Here is a 9,668-nt window from a genome sequence, read left to right on the forward strand (position 1 = left end):
AGGCCTTTTTGGAAGCACAAAGATAGAGCCTATCTCTATCCAGGGTAAACACAAGAGAGGGAAGTTCTATTCTTCCACGGTGGAAACAGAGAAGGAAATCACTACACATCCAAATAACAAGAACTTAAGTTATCACCAGAGAGAAGAGAAATGGAAAGAGATGACAGTTAGAAACTTCAGTAGCTGACACAGCAAGGGAACTTTAAAGAGTCATGAGCCTAGTATTCAAATTGTTTCCATGTCTACATTGTGCCTTCTCTTCCATTATTACTACTCCTAAAATAAAATTCTTTACATGCAAAACAGTCCTATGATGTCCACACAGCAGCAAAGAGATGTGGAAAGAAAAGGCAGCCTCAGGAAAGGAAGCAGCAGAAATGGGTCAACAAGAATTTGGAATGAGAAAGTAAGCACCAGCCCCACCCCTGTCATCTAGCTTGCTAGAACCTGGGAGCTTGTTAAAAAGGCAGAATCTCAGCTGATCGTCGTTAACCAGACTTATCGTGGTGATCATTTCACAATATATACAAATATAGAATCATTGTTTTATACCTGAAACTAATATAACATGTCAATTACACCTCAATTTGAAAAAAGAAAAAATAGCAAAGTTTGCATTAGAAGAAAATAGATAATAAATATGTGAAAAAAAACCCAGTTTAACCTCAAAAGCAATCAAAGTAATGCAAACTAAAATAGAATTCCATATTGAGGCTGTCAAACTGGCATAGATTTTTAACCATGAATATTAATAGGAGAATAGGAAAAAGGGGCACTTTCAGGTATTACAGCTGAGAGTGTATTGGTACAACTTTTGTAAGGTATTTAATAATATGAAGCAAAAACCTAAAAAAAAAATGTTCTACCCCTGGGAATTGTTCTAAAGAAATAGAGAAGTACCCAAAGATCCACATACAAGGATATTCAGTGTGGGAAAATTGAAAACACCCTAGATTTCTAACAGTAGAATAATGTTGATAGTTCAGTGAATTGTTAGCATGTATATATGATAAAACCTATGTAGCCACTAGAAATTGCTTTCCAAGAAAACTTGATAACTTTAAAAATACCTTTTTTGTAATGATTTTTGAAAATATTAAGATACGGTTCTTCATATAAAGCATGACATTCCTTTGATGTAGATACAAACACACTATGTACATGTATATGTATATTTGTATGTGTGTGTATATGTGTAAATAAATGTACGCTCAGAAAAAAGCCTGAAAATATATGCAAAAAATAAATGCAGAATCTCAGGGCCTCACCCCAAACCTATTGAATCAGACTCTGCCTTTTTAAAAGATTTCCAAGTGATTCTCATCCCATGAAAGTCTGGGCTGCACTGCTTTAGGGAACATTAAAGAAAGTGCGGGATTTCCTATAAAATTACAGCAGGGCTCACTGGATACATTCGTTTTCTGAAGCTGAGAAATTGAGAGTCAAGTACACTTGAAAAGTGATTGGGATAAGAAAATCAGAGCCTTAAATCTCAGAGCTGCACTCCCTCGAAGCTAAGAACCATACACCTCTTCTACTCTGCAAGTTTCCTTGGCAAGGGTGGGGATGGAGAGACCAGGAAATTGAGGTCTTTCCATGTCAAAATTCAGCAGCAGCTGCTTTGGGTTCACCTGATCGAGCCACCCACAGGCGAGCTACAGGCAACTCAGGGTTTCGTGCAGACTTTCACTTACTCATCAGCCAAACTATTCAATAATTTCCTGCATTGAGGTGAATGGAATTAGTCAACTGACTACCAGAGCGCCATGCCCAGGGAAAGCCCAAGTGGGTGTGTGTCAAATGCTGTCCCGTGTTACTGGCTTCCTCCCACGAAAACCCTCAGCTGTTTCCACCAGGGTTGTACAGGAACCAGGGATCAGCAACGTTTGCTCCTGGACTTTCCCCCCAGTCCCATGCTGACAACCTACAAAGTTCTGGGGTGGTGAACTGGGGTGGAGGGTCTTGCCCCAGAAAGATGAGCTTGCACTCTACTCTTGCCTCTGGGTTGGATGACCAATTCCTTAGACATTGGCCTAAATCTGATGCATGGCCCCAACCTAGTTTGTTAAAGGAAGTCACCTTCCCAAACCTTCCGCAGGAAAGAACCTCATTTTCCAGCTTCTGCTCCACAAAATGTGTTGTATTTCTGAGGCCTCATCCTCTGCAGACCAGGTCCTTTTTCCTGGAAAGTTCATTTCAGTTCTTCTGCTCATTTAGGCTCTACTCAACCTCCTGGACTGTTCTTCAAAGTCTGTCTCCTCTGACCCAAAACCCACTAGTGTCTGTCCCTCTTCTGAACTCTCCACTTGCTCTCGTGGAATTTCATTTAGCAATTACTAGAGACAACTTTTCTGCTGTCCACTTGAACAGCTATTTGTATGTGCTTTGACTTTTTAAGTTTTCAAAATGCTTGCTCCTAATCTGCTCTCTGGATCTTAAACTCTTTAAAAGAGACACCCGTGGCTTCTGTACACCCCCATCCCAGCAAGTACACTACCCATGGCTGGTGCTCAGTGAATACTTACTCACTTGACCCGATTTAATTTAATGTTCATACTAAGTTCTTAGTATGAACATTAATTAATTTCTTCTTCCACCCAGTTTCTCCCTAAAGAGGGGGATCAGAATACACCACCACAAAAGGTGCCACTTTGACATAAGGATTAATTTGAGCTGAAGGCAACTGAGAAACAGCAGACTCAGGAAAAGCTCTCCGCCCTCCCCCTTTCTGTCTAAAAATCAGGCATAAATTTCCTTTTGTAAAGGTAACAATTTTCCATTTGTAAAGGAAGTTTACATATTAGAAAGAGGGGGACAACTCTTATGCATGGAAAAGGCACTAACTTGAGTCTGCATAATAAACCTTACTAAATAACCCTTATCTTTGATTAGCTTCCCCCATATACTTACCTTCCCTTAATCTACTTCCCCTAGTTCAACACTCCCTCCTTCCTTTGTCTAGTTAACTATCCACAGTTTATGACTCTTTGTTAAAATGGTATCTAAGCTGCTGGGTCTAACTGCTTCTTTGAATCTTCACTTCTTTTCTACAAAGGGCTCTATATGCATACATAATAAATTCTTTCTCTGGTAATCTGGTTTTGTCAGTTTAATTTGCAGGACCACAGGGACTAAACCCAAGAGGGTAGAGGAGAAAGTTTTTCCCCTCCTTCATTACTTTCAGTTCCTAATAGATCAGATAACTTTTTAAAAATCTTACTTAAAGGGAGATATTTTGGAGAAAAGAAAACTTACAGACACAGAATATTATTTTCAAGTATTTAGAAAATTTTTAAAAGGGAGAGGGATTGGACAGTCACCAGAAGGTCACACTAAAGTTTGATAAACATATGGTAGTGACATTCCAGAGAGGAATGGTACATCAGGGGGCTCTGTTTGAACGGGACCATCTCCAACTTCTCTTCCAATTTGGGGATCCTATGAAAACCAAAAAAATATGTATTGATGTTTTTTTTTTTTTTTTTTGCGGTTCACGGGCCTGTCACTGTTGTGGCCTCTCCCGTTGCGGAGCACAGGCTCCCGACGCGCGGGCTCGGCGGCCATGGCTCACGGGCCCAGCCGCTCCGCGGCATGTGGGATCTTCCCAGACCGGGGCACGAACCCGTGTCCCCTGCCATCGGCAGGTGGACTCAACCACTGCGCCACCAGGGAAGCCCTGTACTGATATTTTAATTAAACACACCCACAATCTCAGTCTTAGGAGTAGAGGTGTGTGTGAGTGCACACATATGTGTGAGTGTTTTTGTGTGTGCATATCCGTGGGAGATAGGGAGTAACATAGCTTCAGTTTTTTCCGCTTTTTCTGGAAAGCAGTCGCATGACTCAATTCGAATAATTGTGTCATCACTGCATGTTTCCCATGAAAATATAGGTTAAGAAGAGAATAAAATGGAGGGGAGGAGGACCAGAAAGAAAGGCACTGAAACCACCACTTCTGAGAAATGTGTCACTTTCACTCTTGCGTGGACTGACTCAGAAGGACGAATGAATCTCGGGGTTCTCCTACTGTTCCTAGAAACGCTGTAGAACGACAGGATGAAATGGATTTCCCGTGAGAGGCAGTTCTTCATCCTTGCTGAGGCAAGGCGATGAAGGACGCATGAAGGAGAAGGTGGAGGAGAAGGAAATCAATAGAGAGAAGAGGGGAGGGAGGCGGGAAGGAGAGCGGAAGGGGCAGAGAAGAGAGCCAGGGCTCCCAGTGGGCGGGGCTCACCCCCGTGCTGCTGCGCTGCGCTTGTCCAGCTGGAGATCAAAGGAAGGTAGCGGGAAAGGACATGAAGGGAAAACGAGGACTCTGAGAAGGTTCTTGGCCGTGCAGACCTGAGGACTCATCTGAACTGGAGAGACGGCTTCCTGTAAATCGCACACAACCATGTCCATCACGCAGGTTTTATGCCAAGCAAGGAACCAGAGGGGACCCCACTGCTGACTTCCCTGTCCTGTGACCCTCTCACAGCCACTGGTGTCCAGAGCACCCCTTCACCTAGCACCCAGGTTAGATTAGCCATTAAGACAAGGGAGATGACTCTTTCTCTTTGCTTTCTGACTCCATCATGGCTTTCCGGAGTAATCTGCTCCAAGCCTCTCGCTGATCAGGGCATTGGATGGTTTTCCTACAGACAGACCCGGCGGGGGAGCCCTGCCTGGACCCAGACTTCTTGACTCACCCTAGTCTCCACCTGCAAATAAAGGGATCCCTCTCTCCAGCTCTTCCAGGGCCATTTTTCTCTTTAACAAAATGCTGCTAGGGGAGGAAAATAATTATAATATTAATAGCCTTACATGGTAGATAAAGCCACACAGCTTACAAAGCATTTTCATGTCCACAATTTTCTGATTCACACAACAAACCCATAAATCTCTCCATTTCACAGGTTAAGAAATTGAGACGGAGTGCATGGAAACTGTCCAAAGCCACACAGCTATTAAATAGCAGAGCTGAAATTCAAACCCAGGGCTTCGATTCTGAGCCCGGAGAAGGATAAATAACTTTCTCCAGATGCAGGCTGGAGAAAATTTGAAACACAGGCACCCAGGCCATGGTGGAGAGTGAAGAGTTGTCAGAGGACCAGACTTGCAGGGTGAGCAGCATCTTCCAAGCGACACGTGCCCTGGAGTCAGGACACCTGAGCCACTCTGCCCATCCTTTGAAGAGGATGGGAAATGAAACCAGTCTTCTATTTTTTTTTAATTCTGAACACTTTTTAGCCTTTGCACATTGTCTTACACACATTTATCGGTGTTTTAACACGATAAATGAACAAGCAGCCAGATGGTTTCAATGACAGCTCTTAAGATGCCTCACTCTACCAACTTTTTACCTCTGGTTCTCAAAGATTATATAGTGGTAGAAAGTTGCCTTTTCTGCATTTGCTATGTGTAATGATAGGAAGAATTTCTAAGCCACTTACATATCACTGAATTGCAAGTGTTACTGAAGGTGTGATATGAGAAGTGAATGGTATGAGATCATAAAAATTAATTTCAAATTCTAACCAGAGTAAATTTGTCAATTTTAAAAAGGTGAGAGTGGGAGTGGAAATGATATCCAATAAACTGTAATGGAAAAGAATATGAAAAAGAGTGTATAGGGACTTCCCTGGTGGTCCAGTGGTTAGGACTCCACGCTTCCACTGCAGGGGGCACGGGTTCAATCTCTGGTCAGGGAACTAAGATCCTGTAAGCCACATGGCACAGCCAAAAAAATAAAAGAAAAAGAATGTAAATATATGTATAACTGAATACTGTGCTGTACGGCAGAAATTAACACAACATTGTAAATCAACAATACTTCAATAAAATTTAAAACAAAAATCAAATGGCCCTGGGTTTGGATCTAGAATCCACCATCAACTAGCCATGAGACCCTGGGCAAACTACGTAATCTTACTCTAAACCTATTCCCTCCTCTGTAAAATTCGGATCATAAAACCCACCTCACAGGATTGCAGGGAAGATTTATTGAGATAATTTATGTGGTGCCTAGTCTACAGTAAGCCCTTAACCACGACAGTTGTTGTTAGCAGGGCCAACCCCTTCTCACCTGTCCCAATCACCAAGTGCACAAAGAAGCTGTTTCTGGGAGTCAGAGTTTGCTTGGGAGCTTGGAACAGCATGCCTAGGTTAACTCTAACTTGCTTAGTTTTTTTTTTACCATCAAAGTTCAATGCGACAGGTTGAATTTCTGCACTTCTTCTGTAGTCAGATTTTTAGAAATCTGACTCTCAGTTCAAAGTTTTAAAACTACTAATCCCTAAATTCCTGTTGTGTATGAATCTCAGTCTCAAAACACCTGATCTGTAACTTGCCGATGCCACTGGATATGTTGTGAAGTGTCACCTTTAAAACTGGTTTTAAAGTTCACCAAAAGTAAATTATAGTAGTTATATTAGGGTGGTAAGATAATTTTTTTGTTCTCTGTTTTCCTAAATACTCCATGTTGTTTTATTAGTCATAATTATAGTTTTTAAAAATAGAACTATGCCCATAGTTCTAAATTCCAACTTTAGGCTATGTTTTTGGAGATTTTACCAGCTCTGTCATCGCTCTCATTCAGGACTCCATCTACTTAAATTAGTAGAATAGCAGCACGAGCTGACCTTTCTATGTCAAGGTTAAATGTTGGAAACTTAAATGTAAGAAGGCTTAGCTTGCTACAAAAGTACTTGCTGGGAGAACTATTATCAGAAGGGTAATTCTTAGCAGAGGCTAATATCCTCCTACAGGCTATGGAAAAATACTCAGAATTTCATAGTAAAAATATTTAGGAAAAGAATTTAGAATCTTAGTTCTCTCCCTTGAGGAATAACTGAAGAGAATGAGGTAGGATTCCATGCTGGTTAATAATGGACCAGGCAGAAAACAGCATTCATCACCAAGGCAACAGACCCAAAAAAGAAAAGGAACTAGGTTTATATTTCAGCAAATTAAAATGGGGTTAAACAAAAATTAATTTTATTCTAAATTTTTTCTAAGAATTAAATACAATTCCTTGAGATAATTGGAAACATACTGGAGTTCCACCCACAAAATCGAGAAGCACAGATATTACTATCCTCAAAAAGTATGTTTAACAGGATGATTGACTCATTCTGACCTGCCTGCCAGGGCTAACGTGTCTTCTGCATAGAACTGACACTGGGTGTCTCATGCATTACCAGAAGGGACCTCAGAAATCACCTAGTTCAACCACCTCCTTTTCCAGGTAAAGAAACCAATAGGGAAGCGGCTTGGCCAGCCTGGCACGTTAATCACTTACTGCCAGAAAGGAACTCAAACGCAGGGCCCCTGCTGCCCAGCGCAGGGCTCACTTTCTCTGCCAGCGTTAGGTTCTCTGGGGAGATTTCCTGCGCATCCAGAACCAGGGCAAAACGCCCCACCTCCCCTCTCCCCTCCTGGGGAGCAGAAGTGGTGGCACGTGGCTCCTGGGGAGGGCGAGGAGAAGCTGCGGGGAGGGAAGGGCTCAGAGCTGGTGTGAGGATGGAACAGCCGGGCAGCCAGCACACAGGTGACCCTGGCACCTGCCTGATTCCACGAACCACACCCTCTGGGGAAGCTTCACCCCAGGAAAATTCTGGAGTCAGTAGGACAACTGGTGTAGTTTGAAAACTCAGGGAAAATGAGAAGAGGACAACCTATTGATTCTTTGGTTTCGGGGAGCCCTTTTCCTCTTTTTCTTCCTCCTCCTTGTTGCCCTGATGACCCCACCTTGCAGGGCTTTTCTGAGGCCTGAGGTGACACTGCCCACCCTGGGCAGGCTTCTGTCCCTGGGAGACGGCTCAAGAGCCCACTGTCACAAGCCGAGGCAGGGGTCCTCCCTGCAAGACGGGCCTGAGTCAGAGCCACAGGGACCATCGAGGAAAGCGTGGAAAGGCAGGGAAGGGAACCGAGCTCAGGGATTCAACACGGGGAAATCGTTTTAAACGGTTTTGATCACAGGATTGTGGGCTTCTTAAAACACATCAAAATGAATCACTTCGTTTTAGTGAAACCAGGAATTTGAGGTGATAATGGCTGTACCATGGAGTATTTCCCTGCCGGCTAGCGCCTACCAGCTGCCCTCAGTCACCTCACAAGAACCCTGCAAAGGCAGGAATTATCCCCATTTTACGGATGAATTAACCAGCAGTTCAACACTTGAAGTTATTCAGTAAGCGGCCGAGGACTAGATTCCAGCCACACTTACCAATTGTCTGTTTTGACAACTCTCTCATACTGACACTTCGTTTATCCAGGAGGGTTAAAGAATAAGCATAAAAATTTTCAAGATACAACTGATTTCTCAAAGCCCCACAAATTATTTGAACTCTTTCAGATGGCAAACCTAAATGGAAACAGACTTCTCTTTTGGAAAGAAGCACGTGGATGAGGAAGCGTGTATTTTTTTTTTCCCCCGGTGAATCGGGGCCACCACTGGGATCTCTGCAAAGCCACAGTGATGCCCTCAGGGGGCACTGACCCACAGACCAGTTCACCCCCGCCCAGCAGCCTCGTTCACGTCCCTGCAGCAGGAAGAGGGGGCCTCTGGACAATGAGTACGAATATTTCCTTTAAATGCTTAACAACCTTCTTATGTTGCTATAAGTTGGGAAACAACACACACAAGTTTTTAGAAGGTCAACGTGAAGATTCACTGAGTTCCCAACAGTCAGGTTATTTAGTACAATTGACATCCCTTTTGACGACTGAATACACAGTGCTACCTTCCGTTCTTGGGGCTAAACGTGGCATTACAGCTGTGGCTGAATCCGGTGTGCACCTAATTACTCTCCCACCCTGTGCCTCAGTTTCTTCAGGTGTGAAGGAGAGAGGACAAAAGTCCTATTGACAAAGCGTTTGGCCTTTCTGGAAATGCTCATCTGGGGGGACCCTAAAAGCCGCTAGCTCTTCTTCCTACAGCACCCCATCGGAAGCTTCTGCCTCTTCCTGAAACCCTCCCTCACGGCCCCTCAGTTCCTTCCGCTCTCAGTGTGTGCGCTCTCCTTCGGCATACAGATCATATTTTGTAGTTTTCAACTTTTCACTGACACATTAGACGTATATATACCCCCAGCCTGGAGGCCTCCAGAGCATCAGGTCCTCCATTTGCACCCAGCACAACGCAGGACTCGCTGCCGGTGTGCAACTGTGTCCAGTTCCTCCGCTGGCACCACTGCCCGCTCCTTGGACTGTACTCTCTAGAGCTCTCCCAACAGGACTTGAATCTCACATCTGTGGAAAAAACAGGAAGATGACCCTGAACGCTCACCTACTGCTTCCCGGCTTCAGGGTAATGGGCTGCCCTCAGCGACAAGGGGGAGGAAGCAGCTCACGGGCTGGGAACCTGCACAGCCTCTCCTCAGAGCAGCTCCAATCCACGTGACCCAGGCCCCTCATCAAGTCACACTTTCTTTTTCTTTTTATTTAAGTAACCTCAAAAGTGCTTCAGAAGCTACCTAAACCATACAGAGGATAGAAGCCCCGCCCTGGCCCCTCCACAAACGTCTGTGCAAACAAACTAACAAACCCTAAGGGCTGGACAACAGGTGTTAAGAGGTTTCATAAAGGGACTTCCTTGGCAGTCTGGGGGGTTAAGACTTCGCCTTCCAAGGCAGGGGGTGCAGGTTCCATCCCTGGTCAGGGAGCTAAGATCCCACATGCCTCTCAGC

This window comes from Mesoplodon mirus (assembly GCF_964341445.2).
Source record: "Mesoplodon mirus genome assembly, chromosome: 12".
Classification (NCBI taxonomy): Eukaryota; Metazoa; Chordata; class Mammalia; order Artiodactyla; family Ziphiidae; genus Mesoplodon; species Mesoplodon mirus.